Source organism: Heterodontus francisci, chromosome 15 (genome assembly GCF_036365525.1).
Source record: "Heterodontus francisci isolate sHetFra1 chromosome 15, sHetFra1.hap1, whole genome shotgun sequence".
In the NCBI taxonomy this organism is placed as follows: Eukaryota; Metazoa; Chordata; class Chondrichthyes; order Heterodontiformes; family Heterodontidae; genus Heterodontus; species Heterodontus francisci.
Genome location: NC_090385.1, coordinates 93,424,646 through 93,439,938, shown reverse-complemented (window position 1 = coordinate 93,439,938; position 15,293 = coordinate 93,424,646). Strand labels below are relative to the sequence as shown.

The 15,293-nt window shown below is 44.8% G+C and overlaps 1 protein-coding gene across 2 annotated transcripts in view; it reads left to right on the top strand.

The window, feature by feature from the left end:
• klhl13 (kelch-like family member 13) overlaps positions 1-15,293 on the top strand; it is a 297,520-nt gene that overhangs the window by 47,809 nt on the left and 234,418 nt on the right. The window lies entirely within an intron of this gene.

Here is a 15,293-nt window from a genome sequence, read left to right as displayed (position 1 = left end):
TCTACAGTGAGATCTTCAGTAGTGTTTCTTTAACTTCATTTGCTGTTGAGATATCCACCCATCACAGGTTGCCTCATGGAACAACTAAAGTTATGCATTCACTGATGAAACATTTGGTGTAGGCCATCTTTGTTATATAGTCACTAACCTATGGGGAGCCTCAGTCATGTCAGTCTGCGCGGCAGTGCTGTCATTGGAGATACAGACTGTGGATTGGATATAGGAACAGGAAACAGCTAGAGAGCCTTTACAGGCATGCAATAAATATATATCCGGGAACTCTGACAAAGAGTGCATTTGTGACTACAGGTTTCATTTATCCTTTGTTGAGATTTATACGTAATACGACGCAGAGTAAGTCAAGTGTCTTGCTGGGAAAACAGTCACTGATAAAATGCCCTTTAAAGGAAGTTGAAGCCTGGATGTTGGAGGTAATATATAAATTGGAGTCGCACAGTGTGTTTATTAACCTTCATAACAAAGAAAAAGGTATAACATAGAAGACATTGCATTTATATAGCGCATTGCGTGTCCGCAGGACCTCCTTAAAAAAAAACTTCACATCATTTCAAGTATAGTAACTTGTTTTTATGGGCAAACATCCCAGCCACTTTGCCAACAGCAAGGCCCCACGAATAGCAATGAGATGCATGACAAGTTAACCTATTTGCTTAAACAAAACAGGTCAGGCAGCATTTGTGGAGAGAAACAAAGTTGATGTTTCAGGTTGATTATATTTTGTTCAAACTGAAAAAAGTTGGAGGTGTAGGGGCAGGGAAGGGAGGGAAAAACAGAAGGGGAGCTCTGTGATAGCATGGAAGGCAGGAGAGATTAAATTACAAAAAGGATGATGGTACCAGGAAAAAGGGAATGGTAAAGGGACAGGTAAAGAAGCACAAGATTAGTCTGGAGGAGGTGTAAATGAGATTATCAGAATCATTACCAACAGCTGCTGTCAGGAAAATAAAAGCAGAGGTTATGATGTGAAATTGTTGAATTTAATATTGAGTTTGAAAGGCTCTGAAGTGCCTAGTTGAAAGATGAGGTGCTGTGCGTCGAGCTTATGTTGAGCTCCATTGGGATGACTTAGACGGCTGTGGGCAGAGTGAGAGTGACAATTAAAATGTCAAGTGATCGAAACTTGGGGGTCATGCTTGTGGACTGAGCGGTGGTGTTCTACAAAGCCATCACCCAATCTGTGTTAGGTCATTGCAATGTAGACAAGACTGCATTGCGAATACAGTATATTAAATTGAAAGAAATACAAGTAAATCGCTCATTCACCTGTACGGAGTGTTTGGGCCCTGGATGGTGAGAAGGGAGGAGATAAAAAAACAGGTGTTCCATCTCCTGCACTTGCTCGGGAAGGTGTCATGAGAAGGGAAGGTCTTGTGGGGATAATTGAAGAATGGGCCAGGGTGTTGAGGAAGGAATGGTCCCTTTGGAATGCTGAAAATGGAGTGGAGGGGAAGATGTGTTTGGTGGTAGCATCATGCTGGAGGATGATCCGTTGAATGCAGAGGCTGGTGAAGTGGAAGCTGAGGAAAAGAGGAACTCCTTCGTGTTTCTGGGAGAGCAGAGTGAGAGAAATGGGATGGACATGCTCAAGGGCCCTATCAATCACAGTGTGGGGGAATTCCTGGTTGAGGAAAAGCGGATATATCGGAAGAACTGGTATGGAAGGTGGCATTGTCAGACCAGGTGCAGCGGAGATGGAGAAACTGGAAGAATGGAATAGTGTCCTTACAGGAAGGGGTGTGAGGAAGTGTCGTTAAGGAAGCTGTGAAAATCAGTGGGCTTATGGTAGATATTGGTCGATAGCCTATACCTGGAAATGGAGACAGAGAAGGGAAGAGTTGGAGATGGAGCATGTGAAGGTAAAAGAAGGGTGCAAATTGAAAGCAAACTTAATGAAATCTTTCAGTTTGGAGTGAGAGTAGGAAATGGCATCAATACAGTCTTCATTGTACATGGAAAAAGAGGTTAGGGAGGGGCGTGAATAAGACTGGAACAAAGAATGTTACACACATTGCATGCAAAGGGAGGCATAGCCTGCTGTGTTTCCTTTTTGGTGGTAGTGGATGTGGGATAAATATTGGCTAGGACACTGGGAGAATTCCTCTGCTCTTCAGATATTGCCTTGGGATCTTTTGCTTTCATGTAAAACGGAAGACAGGGTCTCGGTTTAACATTTCATCTGAAAAATGGCATCTTTAGCATCATTTCCTCAGTGCTGCACTAAACTATCAGCCTATATTATGTCAAGTCCTGGAATGGGGATTGAATCCACAACCCATTTGATGGGCTGAGTGGCCTCCTTCAGTGCTGTTATCACTCTGTGACTCTATGATCTCCTGATGCACAGGTGAGAGCACTACTCAGAGTCAAGGCTAACACAAGTTGACTATATTGCACTTGTATAATATTGTGTACTAATGAGTCCACTTCTGTAAAAGATGCAATATTTGTCAGTTGGTTGTGTCTCCTTTTTTGGGGGTTGATGGCTTTGTTGGTTTGGCTCCTATTGGTGGCAGGGGGCTGGGCTTTTATTTTATTTTCTGGTCACTATAATCCATGGTGGCAGTGTGTGAAAAGTTAGCACGAGCCAGAAAACTTGCCTCAGCCAGCTCAACTATTGCATTTGAAGTGTTTTCGGAGGACAGACTGCCCCTGTGAGTTCCTCTGCTTCATGGTATAAAAACGGAATGCAGGCAATCACTCCAAAAATACTTCAATTGTAGTACAGAAAGAGAGCCTGAAATGGATTGCAGGCAGCGGCCATGCTCTTGTGCTTGCAGCACTTCCCTGTTCCTTCCTGTTACTGGAGAACCCACACATGTAGAGTGTCACTTGAGTCAGCTTTGTGTTGCAGGCAAGGTTCAAGACTTGGATTATTTATGCCAATGCAAGTAACTCCTGTGATGGATTTAATATGGGCAACAGAATATAAATATTTTTAGGGTCTTCCCAACATGAAAGCTTGTACAATAAATTTATGATTCCTATCTTTTCTTGTTTTTGACAAATTTGTTGTTTTCAGTCTATTTCAGTCAAACTCATTCATAGGCCAGAATTTTATCTGCTGAAATCGGGCGTCCCCCAAGGCGGCCGAACCGAAAAATGGCAGGTGATGAAGTCTGGTCAGATTTCCGATGTCATTACGCCCAATCCCTATCTTACGCAGGTTGGATGGCGGGCGGGATGGAGGCGCCGCTCGCCGTCTGATTTACATCAATTAAGGGCCTATTAAAGCCTTAGAAAAGCCAATTGACAGCCATTTTATGTCGGCCGTTAAAGTTTACCTTTGGCAAATGAGTCAAAGGGGGAGTCCAGAACTCGGTACCTTTAAAAGAGCGACAACCAGTGTGTCTGTGAAGGAGTTGGAGGTACTGAATTTTTCATTTCTTTCTGTTGTATTTCTGAGTTAATTGCAAGGTCGGGCTGATATGCTGGCGCTCCAGGGTTCATCTGAGTGAGTTAAACTCCTGATAGGGCCACAGCATCAGTGATATATTCTGTGTAGGGAAGGAGGATTGCAAGTGCCTGTCCTTGCAGCAGACAGCATATAGCTGTCCTCATTACATCTTTGGGACACTGCAGCCATGGGAATTGTTTACTCTGGAGGCGGCACCTCTAGCGAGGAAGAGAACGCCACGAGGAGGGACAGGAGGAGAAGTGGCCAGGGAAATCAGCAACCTGATGGCCAACTGCAGCCTGGAAATCAGGGACGGGCAGAAGGCCACAGGGTGTACCGCCCACAGTTGAGCTTTCTGCAGATGTCGGAGCGTCAGTGCCGTAGAAAACTGTGCCTGTCCAGAGGGGCTGTCACATCTCTGTGTGAGATGATGGCAGTGGAGGTCATCTCCAACCACGTGGGTGGCCATCCAATGCCGGTGGCACTAAAGGTTACAGTCGCTCTGAACTTCTACGCATCAGGCTCATTCCAGGTTTCCACAGGAGACATGTGCGGAATCTCTCAGTCATCAGCGCAGCACTGCATTAAGGTGGTAACTGATGCCATATTCAGGTGTGCCAACCAGTTCATCAAGTTCCAGACAGACTCAGGCCGAGAGAGCCAGAGGCTTCAGCGCCATCGCTGGGTTCCCATGGCCCAAGGCGTGATTAACTGTACATGTGGCCATTAGAGCACCTGCAGGTCTGTCAGGGCCCTTCATTAATCGAAAGGGGTTTCACTCAATGAATGTGCAACTTGTCTGTGACCACTGAGTATATTGCAGCTAAGTGCTCGTTATCCCGGAAGCAGTCACGACGCATTTATTTTGAGGAATTCACAGGTGCTAGCACTACTCAGACCCCATCTCCTCCAAGTGCCTGCAAGGATGGATACTTGGCAACAACGGTTACCTGCTGATGACACCTGTCAGTAACCCATGGAATGAAGCAGAGGAACGGTACAATGCAAGCTATGCAACCACCAGAGCCATCTATAGGTCTTCTGAAGATGAGATTTAGTGCCTGGATCGCTCAGGTAGTGCCATTCTGTACTTGCCAGCAAGGTTATCCCACATTGCTATCGTCTTCTGCACCTTACATAACCTGGCGCTGCAGAGGGGGAGGCCCTGGATGCTGAGGGCATTGTTCAGCTTGAGACATCCTCAGATGAGGAGGGTGAAAGGGTTGAGGAGGAGGGGCCACAGCCACATGACTTGGGGGGGTGGGGGAGAAGGAGTTGGACATTTGCAGGAGTTGAGTGTAAAGGAGGCTCGGGAGGCTCTAATACTCGGGTGTTTCTCCTGATCGGAGGTTCATGACCCATGTAGTATGCCAGAGACTGACATGTCAATCTGAATTCAGGCATGCACGTCAGCTGAAAGCGCAAAAGCACTCACCTGTAGGCACTAATCTCAGCTGCAACGGTCCACCTTTCCATCAACCACAACATGGCCCAATGTGGCACCTCCCCCAAGTCTCCATCTCATGCAGAACAAAAAGATTGCCTAATACATCATCATTGACTTGAGACAGATAAAAAATACCAGGTGAGAAATTTAAGTTTTTTCTGCAGTCGAACAAAAATAAATAATTCAGAATCGCACCAGTGACCCTAAGTGCAGTTAATGTGATTTCTTAAAACGTTTGCTAGTGCTCTTGCGTGTCGACGACCCCTCGCCGCCAGCCATGGCAGAGGCAGGTGGCTGTTCAGGATGCCCCGTGGCTTGGGATAATCTTGGCGGGTGTCCTCTGACAGCCTGAGGCTGTGAGGGCCCTGGCATGTTGAGGTGACCCTGAACAGTCTCAGGACCACCCTCTGTCATCCTGGGATTCCGAGGCACTCGTGTCACTAGCAGAGGGAACAAGGAGCCTCTGAATGCATCAGGAACATCATAAGAGGAGACCCCAGATGCATGCAGCTGTTGATCCTGTGCCCTCATGAGGCTCAATTGGTCCTCCCTGCTGACCTCAGAGGGATGTGCAGCTGTTGGATGTTGTAGGAGCCTTGTCGACTGCTTGCTGAGGCACTGTTCCATAGAGCTCACTGTCTCTGTGAAGGTTTGCAGGACCTGCTGGAGTGGGCCCTCCACTGCAGCCACCAATCTGTCAATGGAGGCAGCTGTTTGCTCAGATGACAGGGACTGTGCCGAACTCATGGCCTGGATGGCAACCTCCAAAGTCCGAGCCAGAGCATTCATCGTCTCTGGTAACTCCGCCAGATCTCCAGGCACCTCACACTGTACCTGCAGCATCTCCTGCCAAATGGATGTCCTCAGAGGCTAATCATCAGCATGGGGCTCAGCCCTGGCCTGGCTTCCTACAGTCCTCCGAGGCATCAGCCAGTACAGCCTCTGGAAGCTGGTCCAGCACTTGTGCGGTGCTGGCACCAGGTTGTGATCACGAATGCAACCAGCTCAACCGAGGTGACTGTATCTGATCTGGTGCTTGGTGCTGGGAAAGGATGTGACGCTGCGCCCTCTGAGGTCACCTCCTCCACCTTGGTGGGGGACCGATGTGTCCCGGAGACATTGCCTGACCGCCTTTGTGTTTCCCATGCAGGAGAAAACGGAATGAGTAGGTGTGAGAAAAACCCCGGACTGAAGGACAGTTTTCTTTATTCATTCATGGGTTGTGGGCGTCGCTGGCTGGGCCAGCATTTATTGCCCAAACTAATTGCCTTGAACTGAGTGGCATACTCAGCCATTTCAGAGGGTATTTAAGAGTCAACCACATTGCTGTGGGTTTGGAGTCACTCGTATGCCAAACCAGGTCAGGATGGCAGGTTTCTTTCTCTAAAGGACATTAGTGAACCAGATAGGTTTTTACAACAATCGACAATCGTTTCATGGTCACCACTAGACTAGTTTGTTTAATTCCAGATTTATGAATTGAATTCAAATTTTACCATCTGCTGTGGTGGGATTCAAACCCATGTCCCCAGAGCCTCTTGGGGCCTCTGGATTACTAGTTCAGTGACATTACCACTAAGCCACTGCTGGGAAACTCTGGGGAACTCACCCTCCTGGCCAGGTGCTCCAGCCTCACTACCAGCAACTGAGCATCCTTCGTCCTCCCCACCACGCAACAATGCCTTCTCCTGCACACTTATGAGAATTACGATATTGGCAACATCGCCATTGGTCCGTCCTCTCTCTCTGGCATTCTGGGCCCTCTTCTCCGATGCAAACACAGGAAATCAGTTCAGTTACTTGACTTGAAGGAGCACCCGCTCATCCTTGCCTCTGGGGCCATTGCCATTGAAGTGTATGGTTGGCACACTTCTGGACCATTGTGCATCTCAGATGTGTCCAGCATATGGCCCATGCCAGGGCTGCAGCCATTTACTCCAGATAGATGGCTTCGACTTTGCAGCATCAACACCTGGTAACCCTCCCATATAAGGACAAAGCGATGACTGAGACATGCCCCTTATCCTGGCAGAGTAGAGAAGGTCATTGACCTGCTTGCGGCACTGGATCCATGTACTCACATTCTTGCGGCTGCTGACCACCTCCGCAATCTCCAACCATGTCTTCTTGGTGACCTGGGGAGGTCTCCTCCTTCTGTCTGCTGGGAAGAGGACCTCCTGCCTTGTCTCAGCCGCCTGGAGGAGGACACGCAGGGAGTTTTCTGTGAACCTTGGGGCCATGCTGTTGGCTGTCTATAACATTGCCGCAAGTGGGGTCTGGCTCTCCAAGGCCTCTGGTAGATTTCTCGAAAATGAATGGGTCGCCTCTTTAATTGTAATGACAATTTCTTTCCCCCTCAGCCAGGTATATGCCTAGTGTTAAGCTTTTGCTCCTCCCACCGTCTTGAGTGATGACAGCAGCCCTTTCGGAACCACTGAAGGTGCGGAAAGCCCTTTTAAATAGCTTTCAGCACCACTTTCTGGCTCCAACCCCACCCCCACTGACACTCACCCTCCCGCCTGCCTGCGCCTTTTTCAACCAGTAATCCTCCGCTGAAATACTCATTGGACCGTTAGCGCTTGTTCGGGGTGGCAGCTGAGCATGGAGCGGGTGCGACTTCACCTGCTTCCACCTCCCGGACCATGGACCCGCTGGGACAGGTAAAATTCCAGCCGTAATCACTCAAATTTGAACAGTTTTAGTCATTGGTGAGCTTCAATGTATTTTTATTGGTATTGCAGTATGCCAGTAACATAGAAGGATAAAAAAGTTAGACAAGAAAACTAAAACTATTTACATTGATCTGATTCAGTCTTTAGTATCCATTAGTAGCAGCATCTTGAATATATTTGCTCCATTCTTCTGACTAGGAAAGTGTTTCATCTGGAAAATGTGCTTTTCCAGATTGGCAAATCAAGATTGGACAAGCAAAGCCTGACAGCCCAGGCTACTGATGTTTTGCCTGCAGAATTGATGAACTTGAAAATTCTTGTTTGTAGAGGGTAGGCTGAGCAGTGTGCTTAGAAACTGAAATTGAAATACATCACCTTGTTAGAGATGCTGCATCAGTGATAAACTCTTTGTGAAGAGAATCTGTATGTCATAAATGGATGAAGGACTTGTACTAAAACCAGATTCATGCATTATCTACTTCAAAAGGCATTGCAGTTGATCAACTTAAGAACATTGATGCTCACCAAGGCCATAAATGGTGCAGAGAAGAATCTGAATGAAATGTGACTTCTAAATTGTGCTGTCTGTAAGATAACAAATAGACCAAGAGTACATAGGGAGCAAACCTTGTGAAATTTTCTTGCAGTTTGCTGTAAAATAGAGTTATGGCATTGACTCTACTTTATTGAGTGGTGAATTTAGTTGTTCTCAGATTTTGGCTTCCGTTATTTTTCCAACTAGCAGTTGCAGTAAACAGAGTTTTCACTTCACTGCCACTATGGTTACCTAGGGCTTTCAGTTGCTTTACTGAGCAAAAATGGCATGGGTGACAGATTGGAGAGGCTTTGAACTATGACTTGGTCTTTAGAAAGTTGTCATACAGTTTCTTCTTAACACTCAGTTGCTGCCAAGGAAAAACAACAGCTTCTTGCTATTGCTCAAAGTTTTACAACCCTTTCTGGCACAGAATAGTATTATACAGCAACTTCTACATCAGCTACTATGGTACATCTAGCCTATTATCTGAGATGGTGAGTTGAACAGCAGTTGGCAAAGTAAATCGAGATGAACAAGGCAGTACTGCCCATCTCAGCTCATCCATCCATAAAGTCCTAGGCTCCCTATCACCCCATCCAACTGCCTCTTATCTGATGTCAGGGTTTTTGTTTCCATTACTCTGGGAAGTCTATTCCTGTATTGATTCCTGTTTTTATATGAGGAGCTATTTGACAATTGTCTGTTTATCACTGACTAGCCTGAACTTGAACTTGTGCTTCATATCCTATTGTCAATGTTTAGTTTGAAGTTTAGCTTGTTTTAGTTTCCGATTTATCTTCTCTGTACTGTTTGCTACCTTGTATACTTCTATAAGGTCACCTTTTCAGTTGCCTTCTAAACTCAGCCCCTCTGATGTTAGATGATGGTCTTGAGGCTCTTTTTTGAACTGTCTCCAATGTTTTTATCTGGGCAAATACTCGATATTTGGTCTGACCAGAGTGGTGCTTAATTCGATATGTTGAGTCTAGAGTTTGTGTGTTTAGTCTATATGAAAACTCCCAAATCCCTTACTATGTTACCTGTTGTTATTTCAATGCCATTCATGTAGTACTCATCAATTTTTCTTCTGACATGCAATAATTTACAGTTGTCTGTAATAAGTTTTACTGCCATTTCTCAGTCCCTGCTCCTCCTGCAAGGGGTTTCCTTAATTGTCACAATGTTGGCCATCTTGAATAAATGTCACGTGCATTCGTTATCAGTGTCAAATACGTCAGGCTGATATTTGTCTTGCTTGGGCATTCTTGGGTAGATTTCGCAAAGTCTTAACAGCAAGAACTATATTCTAGACAAAGGTCACCAATAGGACCTAATTTGAACTAACTCCATCTTTTTCTTATTTGCAGTTCCTTTTTAAAATTTATTTGTTCATGGAATGTGGGCATCGCTGGCTAGGTCAGCATTTATTGCTCATCCCTAATTGCCCTTGATAAGGTGCTGATGAGCTGCCTTCTTGAACCGCTGCAGTCCTTGGGGGTGTAGGTACACCAATAATGCTGTTGGGAAGAGAGTTCCAGGATTTTGACCCAGTGACAGTGAAGGAAAGGAACTATAGTTCCAAGTCAGGATGGTGTAAGATTTGGAAGGGAACTTGCAGGTGGTGGTGTTCCCATGCATCTGCTGCCCTTGTCCTTCTCAGTGGTAGAGGTTGCAGAATTGGAAGGTGCTGTCGAAGGAGTCTTGGTGAGTTACTGCAGTGCATCTTATAGATGGTACACGCTGCTGCCACTGTGCATCAGTGGTGAAGCGAGTGAATGTTGAAGGTGGTGGATGGCAATCAAGTGGGCTGCTTTGTCCTGGATGGTGTCGAGCTTCTTGAGTGTTGTTGGAGCTGCACTGACCCAGTTAAGTGGAGAGTATTCCATCACACTCCTGACCTGTGCCTTGTAGATGGTGGACAGGCATTGGGGATACAGGAGGTGAGTTAGATCGTGCAGAATTCCGAACCTCTGACCTGCTCTTGTTGCCACAGCATTTATGTAGCTGGTCCATTTCAGTTTCCGGTCAATGCTAACCCCGAGGATGTTGATAGTGGGGAGATTTAGCGATGGTAATGCCATTGGACATCAAGGGAAGATGGTTAGATTCTGTCTTGTTTGAGATGGTCATTGCCCAGCACTTGTGTGGCGCGAATGTTACTTCCCATTTATCAGCCAAAGCCTGGATGTTGTCCAGGTCTTGCTGCAGCTGGATACCGACTGCTTCAGTATCTGAGTAGTCGCGAATGGTGCTGAACATTGTGCAATTATCAGCAAACATCCCCACTTCTGACCTTATGATTGAAGGGAGGTCATTGATGAAGCAACTAAAGATGGTTGGGCCTGGGACACTACCCTGACGAACTCATGCAGTGATGTCCTGGGACTGAGTTGATTGACCTCCAACAACCACAACCATCTTCCTTTATGCTATTTAAACCTAATCATTGTTTCAGCGAGAAGCATCTGGCTCATGCTGCTGCCACTTTAACTTGCTGGATGGTTCTTAACTTGCGTTTATGTTGCACATTTAATCTAGTAAAAATTTCCAAGGAGCTTCACAGGAGTAATTATTGAACAAAATTTGACACTAAGCCATGAGATATTAGGACAGGTGACCAAAGCTTCCTCAAAGAGGTAGGTTTTAATTAGATTAAGTCTGCAATTGGAAATATTCAGTGATAGGGATTGCTGTATATTTAGTGGCAGGTAGTATTTTTAGATGGTACTACTTGCAAACTCACTGCTATGTCCAGACTGGCCAAGAGAGTGTGGGAAAATGGCGCACTGACACGGAACACAAAAGTCCGAGTGTATCAGGCCTGTGTCCTCAGTACCTTGCTCTACGGCAGCGAGGCCTGGACAACGTATGCCAGCCAAGAGCGACGTCTCAATTCATTCCATCTTCGCTGCCTTCGGAGAATACTTGGCATCAGGTGGCAGGACTATATCTCCAACACAGAAGTCCTTGAAGCGGCCAACACCCCCAGCTTATACACACTACTGAGTCAGCGGCGCTTGAGATGGCTTGGCCATGTGAGCCGCATGGAAGATGGCAGGATCCCCAAAGACACATTGTACAGCGAGCTCGCCACTGGTATCAGACCCACCGGCCGTCCATGTCTCCGTTATAAAGACGTCTGCAAACGCGACATGAAATCGTGTGACATTGATCACAAGTCGTGGGAGTCAGTTGCCAGCATTCGCCAGAGCTGGCGGGCAGCCATAAAGACAGGGCTAAATTGTGGCGAGTCGAAGAGACTTAGTAGTTGGCAGGAAAAAAGACAGAGGCGCAAGGGGAGAGCCAACTGTGCAACAGCCCCAACAAACAAATTTCTCTGCAGCACCTGTGGAAGAGCCTGTCACTCCAGAATTGGCCTTTATAGCCACTCCAGGCGCTGCTTCACAAACCACTGACCACCTCCAGGCGCGTATCCATTGTCTCTCGAGATAAGGAGGCCCAAAAGAAAAGAAAAAAGAACTACTTGCAAACTAAACTCTTATCTCTGAGAATTCTGAGGATCTGAGAGAAATCAGGATTCAATTTAGCATAACCTCCTGTAGTTCTGGGTCTCTGCAGCATCTCTGGGCAGGCATTTTGTAGCTTTTTGATGAGTTTGACACCAAGCTGTCAGTGACCGGATGCTATGGACATACCATTCCATGAGTTTACTGGTGCAATCAAGAAGGCACAGTTATTCATTTCAAAGCAGCATAACAGATTTAAGAAGAAATCCGAATGAGAATATTATAACATTTTTTCACATCATTTTCAGACTTTGCATAGGCACAGAAGCAAGCCATTCTGCCACTCAAGCCTGTTCTGTCTTTCAGTTAGATCTTGGCTGATCTGCCTTTAATCTATAACCCTTAATAGCCTTGCCTGACAAAAATCTATCAATTTCAGTTTTGAGATTATAAATTCACCTAGCCTCAACAACTTTTTGAGGGAGAGTGTTCCAGATTTCCACAAACCTTTGTGATAGTGACACTTTTTGACAGTAGGCACCAATTTGACAATGATTCAGTTTGGTGTAGTTCCAAAGGCTTTTGTTGGCTTCATTTGAAAACAGAGAACCATGCAGAGTGACCAGATGGGTTTTTGATCAGAAGCTCGAATACAGAATTAGCAATCACTTGCATCTTTCGAGTTGTTGGAGTATGTGTTGGGTTTTGGGAACCTGACTGTTGGTTCCTCAGTACAACTTCTTTAATTCTTTGCTCCAAGCTAATACCGGGTTCATATTTGTTGGCCACTATCCTTACCTTGAACTTTGTTTTGTTCCAGCTAATATGGCAAAAAATATTAACATGCTTTTGTTATATGTTCTAAGTTTTTTTTATATAGACAGAAGATTTTATCCATTACTAAAGCTTGCATAAGATAAATTTTATATGTGTGTATAAAGGAGGGTGGCAGTGAGGGAATGACTAGTGTAAAAATTATATCTTACAGAGCATTTGCTATCGAATATTGCAGCTTTGCAGAATTTTAGGCCTATGTTTTGGTTTTGCATAGGTGCGAATATTTGCTGCTGTTCAGAAACCATGGCAGTTTTTGTTGTTACTTCCTGCCCTATGAGTACAGAAATAGAATACCCCAGTAGTTTCAACCTGTAGCATATGTTTGGTGTATTTAACTAGCTCAGATTGCCACCTGCACAGTGATTTCCCTTGACAGTTTGGTGCAAGCATCTGTGGAACTGAGGTACATTTTTGTTCGGTTGCATGCAGCAGTAAGGAGATCTGTACAGGATGAAAAGTTTTTGAGCAATTTGAGTATTCTAAGAATACATATACTTAATTTAAGAATAGATATTTTTATAAAATCAAATTCCAGTTTAAAATGTGCACATTACAGTCTTTCAGTTAAATGTATTTGCAACACAAAGGATTTTCTTCATGGCATAATGCAGTGGGTTAAGATAACAAAAACTCCCTTGTGGTAAAGACAACTGGGCCTCTGTTCTTGATGTCACTTTTTTGTAATTGCTGCTGGTGTATGAACTCTCAATGTTGGCAGAATAGGATGTTTTGCAATCTGAGTGTCACAAATAGTCATCATTGTTAGCAGTAACCTTGTGATGAATGCAGCAGCCTCTACTTGAATATGGCCTTTTGTAATATTAAATAAAGCTTTCCTCAGTTTGATCTATCAAGAAATCTAGCAAAACTTTATAAAGGAAAAGGAAAGAGCTTGCATTTCTGTAGCGCCTTTCATGGCCTCAGGACATCCCAAAGCGCTTTACAGCCAGTGAAGTACTGTTGAAGTATAGTCACTGTTGCATTGTGGGAAATTTGACAGCCAATTTGTGTACAACAAGCTCCCACAAACAACAATGTGATGATGACCAGATAATCTGTTTTTAGTATTGTTTGAGGGATAAAAGTTGGCCAGGGCACTGGGAGAATTCTTCAAGTTGTGTGTTTTATGTTCATCTGAGCGGACAGATGGGGCCTCGGTTTCACATCTCATCTGAAAAGTGACAGTTCCAACAGTTCAGTGCTCTCAGTATCACAGAATTGTTACAGTGCAGAAGGAGGCTGTTCAGCCCATGGTGTCCGCACCGACTCTCTGCAAGAGCAATTCACTCAGGTCCATTCCCCTGTCTTCTCCCCATAGCCTTGCACATTCTTACTTTTCATATAACAGTCTAATTCCCTTTTGAATGCTTCAATTGAACTTGCCTCCACCACGTTCTCAGGCAGTGCATTCCAGACCTTAACCACTCTCTGCATGAAAAAGTTTTTTCTCGTCAATTTTTTGCTTCTTTTACAAAATATTTTAAATCTGTGTCCTCTCGTTCTCGATCCTTTCATGAGTGGGAACAGTTTCTCTCTACCTACTCTGTCCAGATCACTCATGATTTTGAATACCTTTATTAAATCACCTCTCAGCCTTTTCTCCTCCAAGGAAAACAGTCCTAACTTCTCCAATCTAACTTCATAACTGAAATTCCTCATCCCTGGAACCATTCTCATGAATGTTTTCTGTACTCTCACCAATGCCCTCATGTCTTTCCTAAAGTGTGGCACCCAGATTTGGACTCCAGCTGAGGCCGAACTAGTGTCTTATACAAGTTCAACATAATGTCCTTGCTCTTGTACTGTAGGCTCCTATTAATAAAGCCCAGGATACTGTATGCTTTATTAACCGCCTCTCAACCTGTCCTGCCACCTTCAATGACTTATGCACATATACACCTAGGTCCCTCTGCTCCTGCACCCCCTTTAAAATCGTACCCTTTATTTTTTATTGTTTCTCCATGTTCTTCCTACCAAGATGAATCACTTCACATTTCTCTGCATTGAACTTCATCTGGCACCTGTCTGCCCATTCCACCAACTTGTCTATGTCCTTTTGAAATTCTACATTATCCTCCTCATAGTTCACAATGCTTCCAAGTTTTGTATCATCTGCAAATTTTGAAATTGTGCCCTGTACACCAAGGTCTAGATCATTAATATATATCAGGAAATGCAAGGGTCCCAACACTGACCCCTGGGGAACTCCACTACAAACCTTCCTCCATCCCGAAAAACATCCATTAACCACTACTCTTTGTTTCCTGTCACTCAGCCAATTCCATATCCATGTTGCTACCATCCCTTTTATGCCATGAGCTATAACTTTGCTCACAAGTCTGTTGTGTGGTACTCTATCAGTCGCCTTTTGAAACCCCATGTACACCACATCAACAGCATTGCCCTCATCAACACACTCTGTTACCTCCTCGAAAAAACTCCATAAAGTTGGTTAAACATGATTTTCCCTTAAGAAATCCATGCTGATTTTCCTTAATTAACTTGCATTTGTGCATGTGACTATTAATTTTGTCCCAAATTATTTTTGCTGGAAGTTTCCCCACCTCTGAAGTTAAACTGATTGGCCTGTAATTGCTGAGCTTATCTTTCCACTCTTTTTTTTTTAACAAAGGTATAATGTTTACAATTCTCCAGTCCTCTGGCGCCATCCCCAAGATTCAGGACGTCTGAAAAATTATGCCCAGTGCCTCTGCGATTTCCACCCTCACTTCCCTCAGTATCCTTGGCTGCATCTCATCCAGTCCTGGTGCTTTACCCACTTTAAGTACTGACAGCCTATCTAATACATCCTCTTTATCACTTAAACCCCTCTAGTGTCTGAATTACCTCCTCTTTCACCATCGCCTGGGTTACACCATCTTCCTCGATAAAGACAGATACAAAGTATTCATTTAAT